At 29.4% G+C, this 15,138-nt stretch overlaps 1 long non-coding RNA gene across 3 annotated transcripts in view; it reads left to right on the top strand.

The window, feature by feature from the left end:
- Positions 1 to 10,818, top strand: part of LOC122715406 — a 31,046-nt gene extending 20,228 nt beyond the window's left edge. For all 3 annotated transcript variants that reach the window (XR_006346835.1, XR_006346833.1, XR_006346834.1), the window contains exon 4: positions 9,222 to 10,818. This is a non-coding gene — a long non-coding RNA (uncharacterized LOC122715406). The remainder of the gene's footprint in view (positions 1 to 9,221) is intronic.
- Positions 10,819 to 15,138: the final 4,320 nt, after the last annotated feature.

The raw sequence follows: 15,138 nt of genomic DNA, 5'->3' as shown, positions 1-15,138 counted from the left end.
AATATTTATATCGCAGAGAAATAGTTTAATTTACCTTTAAACTTTCTCCTGTAATAGACACTTACCTACTACAATTTATTAAAGTCAACATTGTTTCGATATTCACCTTCTTACCTTTGTCTCGTGAATAATGACATTTTATCCCGTACAAGCTCGAGGAAGGGATCGCTGAAAATTTCAATATCGCTTAACATGCTGTCGCGTGAAAATTTATTAAATCCGACGAAACATCGAGAATGCGATGCAACTTTACGATCGATAATTTATTTCTGATTATAGATACAATATACATCGTAGGCTAGACGAAACACTTAATAAGTATATTTTTAGCCTATCTATGAGTGGTACGGCGCGTTTGAAAACGCAAAAGGAGTTTTTTTTTTTCCCCGTTAGATGTAAAACAGATTCGTCCTTTTTTTCTTTTTTCTTTTCTTTTCTTCTTTTTTTTTTTCCCCCTCCCATGTTAATCGCCATATTCCTAGGTTGGCAGTCAAAATGGTGTCAACTTAAAAATATAAATGTAGATATACAAATGAATCGATCATCTTTTATATCCTCTTTCTTTCTCTCTCTCCCTTTCTCTATCTCTTTAAATATAATAACTCGCACTCGTTTTCTCTTTCGTTACAATTTCAAGCGAACGCTCGTTTCGATCGAATAAATTGAACTTGATTCGACGGTATTTACATTCTCGCATTCGCACATGCTCTCTTTCTCTCTTCGTCCTCCGCTTTCACCACTCTCTCTCTCTCTCTCTCTGTCTCTCTCATACACGCTCGAATACGAATCACATGGAATGAACTGGCGCAGCCGGACGAAATTCATACACACGCGGTCGCTCTTTATTCGATTTATTGGTTTATTCAAGGTATACATATACACGGGTCGAACAGTCGGTGTTGTCGCACCGCTGAACGAAACTTCGAATGCACGGTTTCAAAGGCGGTACGTGTTTCGATATTCCACCGATATCGAGTTGTATTGCGCTTCGTAAATCCCTGCTTTGCTAATCAAAATGATTTTCGAAAGGAGGAGGGGCGCCGATTTGGGCTGACGAGCGTACAAAGGAGCGTAGCACCGCACACACCGAACGTCAGGTCAATGAAATGTGATGATAAAGGGGACGCGAGAAAGGATTGTGACAAACGATACGCGAAAATCGGTATTACGGTGAATTTAAAGCGAACAGTGAACGAGATCGATATCTCTCTCTCTCTCTCTGGTATCTACGAATGAACAATGTTTTTCCCTATGGCCAGGCGAAAGCGTTTCAATGTCGAGACACGCGACGTCGAGGATGGATAATTGCGAGTGAAATTGATGTTAATATCGTTGGTCGTTGGAGAACAGAATTATACGAATCGTTTCGATGAATGTATCGTCTGATTCTTATTATTATAATAGATCGAGTAATCGAGTTAAATTTTATTTTTATTATAAATCAACGTAAAAATTAATGTAATGATCATACATCGATGAAAATTATATTAATCACTTGCGATTCGTATTATGTTTATTTGTACGACTTTTATTGAACTCTGAATTTTTTATAACAAAAAATTTTAAAACAAGATTCTATTATAAAAAAGAACAAAAGAATATATATAGATTCCTACAAAAATAAATACAAATATTTACTTAATGCTATTTTAAAATTTAAAACTCGAACGAAATTATTTCTCGATTTAACGAAATAATTTCACGTTCACTTATTGTTTCAAATAACGATAATTTGGACAATCAAAACTTATTTTTTTCGATTGCAAGAAAACGCAGCGATCTTGAGAAATCTTGAGCATAACGCTAAATTAAAAGGAATCATTAAAAAAGTTTTTGCAAAGCCAATTTCGCACGAATCATATCGAAGTGCAAAATACATGTTTTCCTTTCTATCTTTTGCTCCCCCTCTTATTCCATTCGTTTCTTTACTCTTTCCTATTATCTCCTTCCTCAATTTCTCTCCCATTTTTCCTATTTAACGAATCAAGCCACGATTTTCTTTATCTTTATAATCTAGCCCAATCAAGCCCCTTAATTTCTCGAATAAACTTCACTTTTATCCAATCAGCTTTCCTCCACTTGGATATTCACAATTATAAATCCATTCTAAGGAGGGGAGCATCGCGGAGAAAACTTTACGATTTAATTCCCGTTTTCATCGCGCGATTATTCATCGTCATTCCCACGAAAACCGAGGAAACTTTTTCCCTCCCCCCTCTCGATCTTGGACGCAATCCTTTCCCTCCTTCGATACAAACGTTCCCGCTCCCGCGTCACATTTTATCTTTCCTTCGTGTCGCTCGTCTCGACGAGAAAAAAAAAAGAAAAAAAAAGAAAAAAACGTCAGCTCTAACGACTATTTACACGCGACCGTTCTCGCTCGAAGCGCGCGTCGTTCTCTCGTCCTCTTCTATCTCGCTCGACGCGCTCGTTTGTTTTCCCTCGTAGAAAAAAAAGAAAGAGAGAGAGAGAGAAAAAAAGAAGAAAGCAGAAAACGTCGCGACACCAATCTCTGGTAATCCAGAAATTGTACAACAATTTAATGGAGAGCATGGGAAGCGTTCGACGGCGAGAAACATTCGAATTTAATTTTCCTCTAAACAGAATGAAATGCTTCCGTTCCGTTTTAAATTAGAGGGAAAACAATTTTTTTTCTTTTTCTTTTTTCGTGCATCGACGCGAGAAAATGATGTATACGCGCGCTTGGAAGCGCGTGGAACGAAAGGAAACGAGTGAGAGAATCGTGAACATTTTTCTTTCGTATACGTGAGTGGGAAACACAAGCGAGGATATTTTTGGTTTTGGATATTTTTGGTTTTACGCTCCTCTCTACTCCTCTTTGATACAAAGCTTAGCGAAGGATTTACGAAATCCACGATCACAGATATTCGCCTTCCTCAACATCATTTTTTGTCCTCTCTGTTTCCTTCGTTTCCCCTCGGAGGAGAATGAATTATGCACATACTCACACGCACGCATACACACACATGTACATACACGCGTGATATAAAAAAGATATCACTTCCCGATGTCGATGACTTTTTAATATGCTGTAAAATCATCACATTGAATAGTATTGCGAAGGTTTTACTTGGCAGTCATTTTTTTTTATTCAAAATATTATTAACAAAAACGGAGAAGTTAGGTTAGGTTGGGTTAGATCATTGTTTGTTAAAAGGTTATTAATCCAATCTAAATCTATATTATATTAAACAATGAAATAAATATTTGTTCGATATCAATTAATTTATGTTAATTTCATTGATTGTTTGATTTCATTTCAAATCAAAATTAAATAAAAATTCGTTTAATCGTTAAGCAATTTAATGATTTGCTAAACTTTACCTGATATAACCTTCGAAGAAATTTTTTGTTTATAACTTTTTAACGAACAACGATAGTTAAAATCGTGAGAACACGGCTCAGAGTGATGATCTTGACAATACAAAAAATCATCAAGATTTGAGGGTGGTACCTTTTTGTAAAATAATTATCGAAACGATATTGATATACAGGTAAATATACATATTTTTATATGTATATATATCTTATATATGTATATATATACATTCACAATTCTCCCTCACTTCTCGACACGATTTCCAATTAAATGTTTTTCACTTTTTTGTTTTCCTTTTTTCCCCGTTTTGATTTTTTTTTACACTGACTAGGCGATAACGTTACAACGACAGTAATGTTATGTTTTATAATTAATTTACGGGTGTACAGTTTTACGCATATCGATATAATACGTGTAGATTCTTTTACACTCGATTTATCAAACTACCAGAGCTCTTATGTTACATGTGTATCGTGATTATATTACGAGATGACGCAACCATTAATCTTTTTTCGACGTTGATAGGCGTTTTCTTTCATTTTTACTTTTTTTTTTTTTTTTTTTTTTTTTTTTTTTTTTTTTTTTTTTTTTTTTTTTTTTTTTTTTTTAAGCTTTACGCCGGATTCTCTTATATATTATCCTTCCGTTCGATTAGTACAATAACAACTGTCGTCGGTTGGTCAAAATATACATTGTACAGTGTATCATACAAAACGAATTGTAATTGCCATGCAGCATGTTGTCCTCGTTAGAATATTGTCCAAGCCAACTAAACGATTAAACGGTATTTTCATACATATTTACATATTCGAGGTACATTGATCGTTAATTATCGTCGAATTAGTAAGACTAGTTTGAAAACTCGTCGATATAAATCGGCCAAAATTGGCGAATTGTCTTGTCACGAAACAAAGTTTTCTTAATTACAATATTTCTCGTTTAAGAGACGCATTTCTATATATTTTCCATTCTGATGATGATGATATTTTATTTACAAAATAAATCATCAGAATGCAAAAAATAAAATTTATATTTTATTCTTATTGGATTATCAATCTTAAATAAATTTTAATTATAGTAATGCTATGGTGTCCGCTTTTCATTCAAAAATTTATGGGATGATTCTTCGAATCAAAATATGAAATCGAAAAAAATAATAATTGTATTTTTATATTTGTTTCTTAATTATTGACGATTAATGAATGATACACGATTAAATCAGTAAGATTAGCAATATTTATCATTATATTTTATTTTAAAACTAGAATTAAATTGTTATTAAAATTAGAAAAAATTCAAATTGCTATAACCTTAAAACTGATAATTTTCAATTATTGAATAAAAGCACGAAATCTTGGTTTTTAAAATTCTTTTTATTCCGATATTTCTAATTTTTAAGACATCGTTGTATAAAAGAAATCACTGTTATAATTTTCAATTATCTTTGTCTCTTATGTATCTTCTTGTTCGTGCTTTGTCTCGCTGATCTATCACAAATTCCAGATAAGAGACAAACGTAATTTCTGGAAAAAAGCGTAGCAGTATTTACAGGAAAAAATAGATTAGCGACTTAGGTTACTGGGTCGCAGTCCATTCATAATTTCTGCATTGTGTTAACACTATAGACATTTTAAATTTTCTTTCTTTCTGAGAAAAAAAAACTTTAACGACATGGTTTTCTTTATTTTCTGAAAATTGTTAGTTTCTTCTTATTATTCTATACATAATTTCGAAGCTTCACTTTGCGTGATTGTAAATATTTTGCATAATTTAGCATGTTTTACGTAACATGTCATTGCGAATATGGTAAGTATCTTATACAATTTAACACACGTTTTGCATAATATATCATATATTAATTGAATATTCGAGCACGTGTTTTAACAGTATAATCTGTTATAAATATAAGAGCTCGTTCTTCTATTTTCCAAAAATTGATAGAAATAATAAAACCAGATGTACAATATCACTGAATTAAGAAAACAATTAAGAAAAAAAAATATCAATCTTTCTATTTTATTGATATCCAATATTTCTTCTATTTACTCGTTCCCCATTATTATACACATTTAAAAAAATAATTTTTAATTATCTTCTAGAATGAAATCTTCCACGAAATATGCATCTATTAAACGAAGAATATTATATACCTAACATATACAAAAAAAATTCCTTTCATCTTTAATATCATTTTCCCAAATAACGGATTTCACATAAATTTATCAAAATCTCTGTATACGTTTTTATCTTCGATAGCCTGATTTCATTCCCTGATGCACTTGTTTTTTCAAACCAGTGGAAAAGTTCATACTTCGATGCACAGCATACCCACAACGATTAGCGAAATTATGAAAAGAATTACATCGGCCGTTGATACATTACGTACATCATCTCTCTCACTATTCAATTTTCGCGCAACGTAAATTGTTTCGAATTATTATTTTTTTTCTCTTTTTCGTGTACAGTCGTTCGCTGCGTTACCGCTGCGTCAGAAACGCTTTCTTGACTCTCGTTTCGTGAACGTTTATTCTCGCCACGATCGCTTCATCGATTTACACATTATTAAATATAGGATACAAGTTTTCGTACAAAAATGTTAATAACGAGCCAGTAAAAACATATAGTAGAATAGGATATCATTCACGAAACACGAGGAAATTGGACGTTTGAATCATCACGTGAGAATATATTCGATTTGGAGAACGGGTCTCAAAACGCCAAACGCCATTGTAAATTCACGAAATGAAAAGGCTAATCGCTCTCGACGCTCGGCTCGGTAAACTCGATACGACGATGTTTGACGAATCTCCACGATTGTTTTCTCTATTCGATCCACGATATGCCAACCTTATAAAACGGCATGTAGATTTCTCTTGGTCGGTCGCGTGTCGCGGTGAATATCTAATTCAGCTTGCAACGACACATTTGGCACACTGCTCCCTCTTATTTATTCTTATTGGAATTGCAAAACCAAAATGTATGTATAGGAAAAATACATCCACCATCTACATTATAAGGATGATAAATGCGTTTCTGAGTATAATTTATTTCTTTTCAAACAAGATTCGATTGTCTTTGGTGTCTTTCTTTTGTTAAGAGGATTTATATAAAACTTTTTTTGATTCATGTATTTGCGAGATGATTATAGGGATTATTATAGGGATGGTGTAGTATTACATGTAAGAAAGAAGAAGTATTGTAATGATAAAATTTTTGAAGTTGAAACGATCGAGAGTAGTTAAAGACGTTTATGATCAGACATTTAAAATACTTCTGTTGTTGGAGTATATTTTGTGGTATTTCTTTACGTAGATTTTTAATAAATAATAAAAGTATTTCATTCGAAAAACGGTAAATTAAAAATGATAAATAATTCGAAAATATTTTACGGTGTTAAATAATCATGATGTATCAAAGTATTTTTTTTTGAATCCTTAAGAATATTCTCCGCAATATTTTTCGTAAATTTCGGAGAAAATTCATCGTGTATTATACTATGCAAATGACAGCTCCAATTTAATTACTTTTGTTACGAAAATCGAAGCTACAAATTATAATCAAGTCAGTTCATAAATAGCCATCCATTTCAAACAAATATATGCATCAAAAATATGAAAATTAGATTGCTATATGCTTTACAGAAAATTTTCATATCGAATTTTCTTTCTTAATTGCTCTCATTTTATTTACGGTTCTTTTCATAATGACTTTTTTTCCATGTATTTCATAAAATAAATTATCATTTCATTAAATAAAATGTGTTTAAAATAGAAATGTGTAAAGGAATAGGAAATGCATTTTTCGTATTAATCTATCGATTGAAGTTTTTATTTGGAAGAGAAAAATCAATAATCACGATAAATAGAGCTATTTGCAATGATATAAAATATAATAACCATATTATTTAAAAGAAAATTAATATTGTTTAATCATCTATCTAAAATTCATATTTTTTAGAGATTCATAGTTGAAAATTGTATTTTAATTGATTTAACGAGTAATAGGAATTTTTGTCGAATAAAAAAAAAAATTCATCGATTTTATACACATATTCTATTATGGAACAGATCTTCGAATTATTCGAAATTACAAATTTGAAATTAATTGCCAATTAATACGCAATGAAATTGCATACATCCATCGGAATTAAGGCATTATCGATATGAAGCGTGGCATCATCTGATACATATCGTTCTTTATGTCAGATACGTGTAACAAGATTAAATCTGTAATTATTAGTTACCGCTTATAATGAAAGTGACAATTTAATACCCGTTTTACGATGATGGTATACTGTTACGCTGTCATTTATGATTTCATCATGGAATATGATCTTTTTATTGGAATTATATTTCGTAACAGCGTGTCTCATTGTTTATAACATTTCTTTGTTACATTTTGTATATTAATCTTTATGGAAACTTGATATAAAATTAACGATTGAAAAACATTTAACGATCTGAGGCATATATAAATCATGATTTGCTTAACATAAATAATTTCTTCAAAAACAATAGAATATTATAAAATAATAGACAATCATGGTTAATGTAACTTTCTTATAGATCTCTGTGATTCGTCAACAATTATTCGTGATTATTTTCCAGATTTTAACAAAAGATAAATATGTAGTATATACTATATATTATATGCATACTTTTCTTTAATGGTGACTTCATTTCTCGACGAATAAATGAATATGATGTAGATATGATCGTTAAGCAAGACGAATGATATATTTCTTTGGACCAGACGTCTTCTCATTTTCCTATATATTTCTTTTTTCTTCATCTTTATCTACGCTTTCTTTGTACGTTGTAAAACATTTTCGAATCTTTTTGATTTTCAGTTCACTTTTAATCTGGGTCGCTTACTCTTCGTTTTAATTTTCTAAAAAATTAAAAAAAAATAAAAAATAAAAATACAAGGAAGAAGAAAGAAAATAAATAAAAAAATGGAAAAGTAAACGATAAAAAACGAAATATTTCAATATGGAATGAAATATTTTATACGTGGTTCGAATCATCAAAAAAATTGTTCTTTTTAGTGATCGATATTTTTGTTTCAATTTACGCGAAATGAATTCTAATGCGTGAAAAATTAAAATAATATTCGTATTTTAATATTTTATCTTTTATATTTATTTTATAATGTAACTTGATTTTTTTAATCATCTTTTTCGAGAAGTTATCTCAGAAGAATTGGTTTTTACATTATGATCAATTTAAAAATTTTGATTTCTTTTTTTCGAGCAAAAAATAGAAACAAAAAATCGAAACACATTTGATTACAGAATAATCTAATTTTTAATTTATCATAAAACATTAACTTTTCATCATTAATAACAATATACCAATTTATGTGATTTTATATCTACATATCTGCAATTTTTATTTCCTGCTCTGTTCTTTTTTTTTTTTTTTAGTTTTTAAGAGATCTGAAAAAATTCTTATAATCTTATTATAATCTTATTATAATCTAATCTCTTCAATTTATTATACAAGTATTACTTTAATCAAATGCTTAAAATTTTATGAGGGTTAAATCAATAAATATTATATTTCCTCCATTTCATGAACTATAATTATTCAATAATTATTATTAAATGTATATTGAAGAGACAAAAAAGAAAAAACAAAAGATCATCAACTACTAACACAAGAGATAAAAATGGTGTCGTTCTTTTATCTTCAACCCTCGTAAGTAATGTATCCAGTTAATATCACGTTAATGAGAGACGGTCAATAAAGTCGGTCTCACATTATCTTATTTATCCAGCTGTCCTTTCGTATTTTTTTTCCTTTTTTCCCTTTCTCCAGTTTTCCATTTAGGTTTTTTCCTCGGTATTTATTCGTTGGTAGGAATAAATGTTATTTTTTAGTGTTACAGGCACGACCATGGAAACAACAATACCCGCTGCTTTCAATATAATCTACACCTGCTGCTGCATCCCGTGCAACCTAGAGATTACACGAGCACGAAACTTTAAATGCGTTCGTGTGATACACAGATTTATCGTGATCGTGGTGTGATACTATTTTCTTTTTTTTTTTTTTTTGGTATCCAGGAAGCGGGGATGATTAAAACGTTGGTATTCATAATTCAAACTCGGGAGAAAATTCTATGAATTTTTATTACGACGCTCGTGAATCGAGGCGAATATCGCGTACTGACCGTTGTTAAATGAAGAAAGCAGAAATGTATCGCTCTTTGGACGTCTTGAATGTCTTTTCATGGTCACACGCTTGTCCCCGATTTTTCATTTTTTTTTTCACAGTTTCTTTTTTTCTGTACGCGTTACATGTACAGGGTGTCTCAAAAATGCGTTGTGAAAAAATTTTCGTTTTTAAATTATTAACAAGAAACAGTGGCTCGACATATTCAACGTTATCGACACGTTCGATAAATTTATGTGATTATGTTTTTTTTATTAATAACTTGTCAAGAAAGTTGAAACGAAAGTTTCTGAAAGGAAAATGTTGCTTAAAATTATCTCAGAGGTCTCCAATTAATCAATGTTACGACATTTTTGAAACATTCTATCTATACGTAAACATTCTATCTTACATTCGTTAGGGAATCGAATACCAAATATTTTTCATTGTATTTTTGGCTAAAATAAATCTAATTCTAAATATATTAGAGCGAGTTTTGAAACAACGAAGAAGTGAGGAATGACGGGATGAACGTTTATGATAGATATTCGCGATATAAAAAGAAAAAGAAAATGATATATATTTCTTCTGTTTCGCATGTTTCGAATCGTTTTATTTCTCTGTCATTCTGTTATTCATTTATTTCTTTCTATTTTGCCGTGTTACAAACAGAAAGAATTCTTATAGTTATTTTGTTCTTCTAATTGATATAAAATATGAAAGTTATTTTTTATTTTTTACAACATTTTTCAGGATATCTTTATTGGAAAAATATTACTGAATAATATTGTGATAATGATAATTGTTTATTAATTTATGCCAAGTTGATGCAAAATTATATTTAGCGCAATGAGACGAAAATAATGCTTCCTTATCGTAACGTAATATTTTATAATGGCTTTTGTATATTGTAGCACGTTGCACTTTATCGCGTCGTCCTTTTAACCATCGTAACAAAGATATAATTTTGTGGGACATAAATTTTCATAGTCATAAATTATCTCTAAACGCGGTTAACAAGTACCAAGAGGTAACGAGTTTATCCGAAAGTGAAGTACGACTGCATCGGGTGGAATGGAATAGCGGTATTAGTGAATTATGGTCATTTAACATTTAGTAATTTCATAAATCTTATCCTGTAGTTGGATATTAATTAGCAATGGAATTAATTCGAGATAGAATAAACCGCGATATCAATTTAAAGTATCGTTAACGTGTAATGTATGAAAACATATTAAATTTTAATTTTACAGTCCTTTTGCATTTATCAAGATTCATCTTTAATTTATGTATTTTCAACTTTATTATATATATGTTTCACTTTTTATTTTTAACAATCTTCCAAGAAATCGAAGAAATTTTTTTATCTTACGATTCGTTTAATGATATTGCAACTTACATGATTTGTCAATAATTATAAAATCTTCAATTTTTAAAATTATAATAACTTAGAATTATGATAAAATGATCAATATAATGTCGTAGATTTAAAAAAATAATGACATAATTATAAAAAGGAAATTTTTAAAAAGATTATTGCAATTGAAAAAATACCATAAAAATATTTAAGATATCAAGATATAAAAAACACTATATCAAAGCACTAATCTAATCTAACTTTGCCATTTTTATTAACACAATTATAATTCAGTATCAAAAAAATAAAAATTCGTTTTCTATTCTACGCTTCAAATTAAGAAAAAGAAAACCAAAGTCTAAGATAAATTCAAGATTAATTTAAGCCTAAGATATAAAGAATATTCACGTTGCATGCATCTAAACAAATCCTATTTAACTTTGCTATACTATAATATGCTATACTATAATATAATGATAGATTAATTTCAAATATAAAAATTCAAAAAAATTAATTCATTTTCCGTTCTAATTCCATATCAAATTAAGAAAAAGAAAATCGAAAAATTTAAACTTAATATACGACCAAGATATAAAGTACATTCATGTTAGCATGCGTCGAAGCACTAACCTAACCTCGTTATATTAACGCAACGATGAACGATCGATATTTTTCAAAATAAAAATTTAAAAAATCATTCATTTTCCATACTACATCAGTCAGATAAAGAAAGAGAAAACCAACCAAATTTAATTCAAGATATAAAGTACATTCACGTTGCATGCATCATCAACCACACTTAATTTTACATTTCTTAAATCCTTAAATCCTCGAATTTTTGAAAACGCAAAAATTCCAAAAATTTCATCCATTCTACATGTCAAATAAAAAAAATGAGAATCAACAAATTTCGCATGCATCTAAACACACTAAACCCCACTTAACTTCTCTATACGACGATCGGATGACCGATCGCGAAAGGAGAGAGGAAGCGATTCGGTCAGCGTTTAATTCGTCCGTAATTCGAGAATTTCTCAGAGAACATGCTCGCACGTTCACGCGTGTAAGCGCGAATTTCTGTGGCAATACACGGACACAGTATGCAATGCAGACGCCTCCACTCAAGGGCCGAGGGTGGAGAACCTCGGCGTGAACATTATGCGGCGCACCTCGCGTTTAGCTTGATAAATGGCGGCGGAGCAGGGGTGAATACCGGCGTTGTTGCACTCGCCGTCACGTCTTTGCTCTTCTTTTCTCTATTTTTTTCTCTTCTCTCCTCTCTTTCTCTCTCTTTCTCTTTGTCACGTTATTTTTTTTCATCTGCCTCATTTTTCTCTTCTACCTTCCCTTTCGAGAAAGGGAAATCGTCTTGATTTCTTCCAGGATGGAAAGAATCCAATTTTTGAAAGAATCGTTTTAACCAATTGGTATTACTTGGTACGAAAGAATAAATGAAAATCGAAAACTGGAAACAGTTTAATTATAATTTTTCTCGAGATCGAGTCATGGCTATGGAAAACGAGATTATACTCACACGACTAGGGAGGAAGTGTTTTTACGTGTAATCGGGGTTGTTGCAGCCCGGGAAAAGTTTTTTAATCACGTTTGCCCGATAGTAGATATTACTCCGGTTACTGTTAGCCAGGATTAAAGCATTTGCTTCCTGTTCATTTGTTATTCATAGCTTTCTTGATCCCTCCCTCTTTCGTTTTCATATCTCGTTTTTCTTAAATTTTTTATTAATCATATATCTATTTATTAGATATACGATTAATAATACTAAGAATACTAATATCAAGAATATTGGATATTATATAGATACAATTTAAATTCATTCTTGACCAAACTTCAAATAATAAGTAATCTCGAAGTGTTCATATTAATTTGATCATTAATTTTGTTTCGAGATTATAATCTCTCTTAATCTTTACTTAAATTTGTATTAAAAAGATTGTATCAAAAAAATTTAAGTTTTCGTAACGCATACTTTGGTAGAAAACCGACTAAACGTTCCCCTCAATTTTGACGGTAAAAAGAATCGATCGTTTTATTGAGGCTTCTTCACCTATTAAACCGTCATTAAATTTAATGTATTCGTTTAAAGAGATATTTGCATCCAATTTATTATTCCACGCTCATGTTACAAACGATCTCCACGAGCGTACTAAAGGAACGTTATCCCAATTTATTTTGCATTTTTATGAAATTTACGGTTAATCGTTCGTTTCTGCCATTGCAATAAGAAAGTGCTTACTAAATATTAATACAAAGCCCGCAGTGTATAAATGTAAAAGTATTCGAGATTTATTATCGGCTCGGATTCTATATATGAGATTGTTGTTACACATTATTGCTTATTTTCTGTAACAATAATAATATTAATACAAAAATTAAAATGTGTAAAATATATTTAAACGTGTTTTCAATCTTTATAGGAATGCAACTGAAAACTCAATTTTAAAAATTTTCATATGGTAAAAGTGTACTAGTACAAAATTAAACAAAACAAATTAAACAAAAAAAAATTTTCCATATTAATAATCAAAATATTATAATTGTATTGTATTGTAAATTTTTAATTTATTGTTGCAATAAATAAGCGATATTTATATTTGATTGTTTATCATTGATGATGATGATAATCAAATTTTAATATCTATGTATATCTTTAAAAATCAATTAAAATTATTGATTTAACCGAAGAAATCTCTTCAATTTCTCAAATATTTAATGTTATTCCATATTATTATTGATATGTATGGATAAGGAATCTTACAATCTTTGTAAAAATGATGATATTATAGAAATATGATTGCAACAATAGTTATATTGTATATTCTATATACAGATAAATATATTTTATTTCAAATATTGTTTATTATTGTTGGCAGTGAATTTGATTGAATTTATGAGTATATTGTAGAATATATTGTAGTTACAAAAATTTAATCTTTTTGAATTTTTATTTTTAAAAAAATTGTTTTTATTATATTTATTTAATATAATTTTATGATAAAGCAAAATTTTAAATTATAAAAAGATTTTAATACTCAATCTATCTATTGTAAAAAATAGAAATTGTTTTCAAAATTAAAAAAAATATTAAAACTTTTGGAAATTAATTTCATTTTCTCAAAAAAATTTTCTGTTCCACAAACAGATGCTTCATATATAATCTATTTATACTTTCTATATACACACAATTTTTAAAATCAAAATTTTCGATAAAACGAATTTCCTTGTAATATAGAATACGAATATTTCTGTCATCGATTGTGAATTTATTAGGATTTAAAAATTATTAAAACAGATTTTTATGATCGTATTTATTTTTATTTACACGAAAAAATGATCAATCGTTTAAAGCGTTACACATTTTAGAAACCCCAAAAAATTGTTTTAATTCGATATCGATATTTAATTTGAAACAAATTTTGTTTTCAATTTTTAACAAAAATTTAATTTTTACATAAAATTTTAAAATAAAATTCTAAATTTTTCACTTTTATTTCAACCAAATTGTCGTTTTCGAAAATGAATTCCATTTAAAAATTGAATAAAAATCCATGGTTAGTTAAACATTTCATCAGTTGACAAAATCGATAAAATTTTTTGATATAAATTTTACTATGTGAAGATTTAAACAAATTTTTTATTATTAGAAATTACATCCCATGAATGGCGTGAATTATGACGGATGCTATTATACCGAATTCTATTTCGAAGTAGAACTTTTGCCAGGCGATGATGAATAGCCTCGTGAAAAGAGCAAATTACGAAAGTTAATTCGACCGCGTTGCATCCTGTTCGTTTTGCCAATCGATTAGACAAATAGTTCACAGTAGTTTTTAAATGCCTCTTATATCTTCCATCGATTCCATTTCATTTTCTTTCCACCTTTTATCTCCTTGATTGCTTTATTTTCTTTTTTTCCTTTTTCAATTTTTAAAAAATATTATTTTTCATTTCATGCGATGATAAGCGACTTTTGCGACACAATCAACGATTTTTCTTTTTTTAAAATAGGAACGAGGAAAATTCGCTTTTTCATTTTCGATTAGTTTGTAATTCGTTATTTCTAGATGCGCGTTGCAATCGAATTTTAAAATAGATTATTTGGAAACCATCGTTGGGGTTGATTATGAAAAATAAAAAAAATGAAAAAACAAAAAAAGAAAAAGATAGGGGAAAAAAGTAATCGTGATATCGATCTGCGTTTTATATATTCACGAGGAGAATAAAATTCGTACTCTCGTTTAAAGTTTCATGAATATTCCACATTATAT

The sequence above is a fragment of the Apis laboriosa genome, unplaced genomic scaffold, assembly GCF_014066325.1.
Source record: "Apis laboriosa isolate Shangri-la unplaced genomic scaffold, ASM1406632v1 scaffold35_cov144, whole genome shotgun sequence".
Taxonomy (NCBI): Eukaryota; Metazoa; Arthropoda; class Insecta; order Hymenoptera; family Apidae; genus Apis; species Apis laboriosa.
Note: the sequence above shows the minus strand (reverse complement) of the source record. Positions and strands in the feature narration are given on the sequence as shown.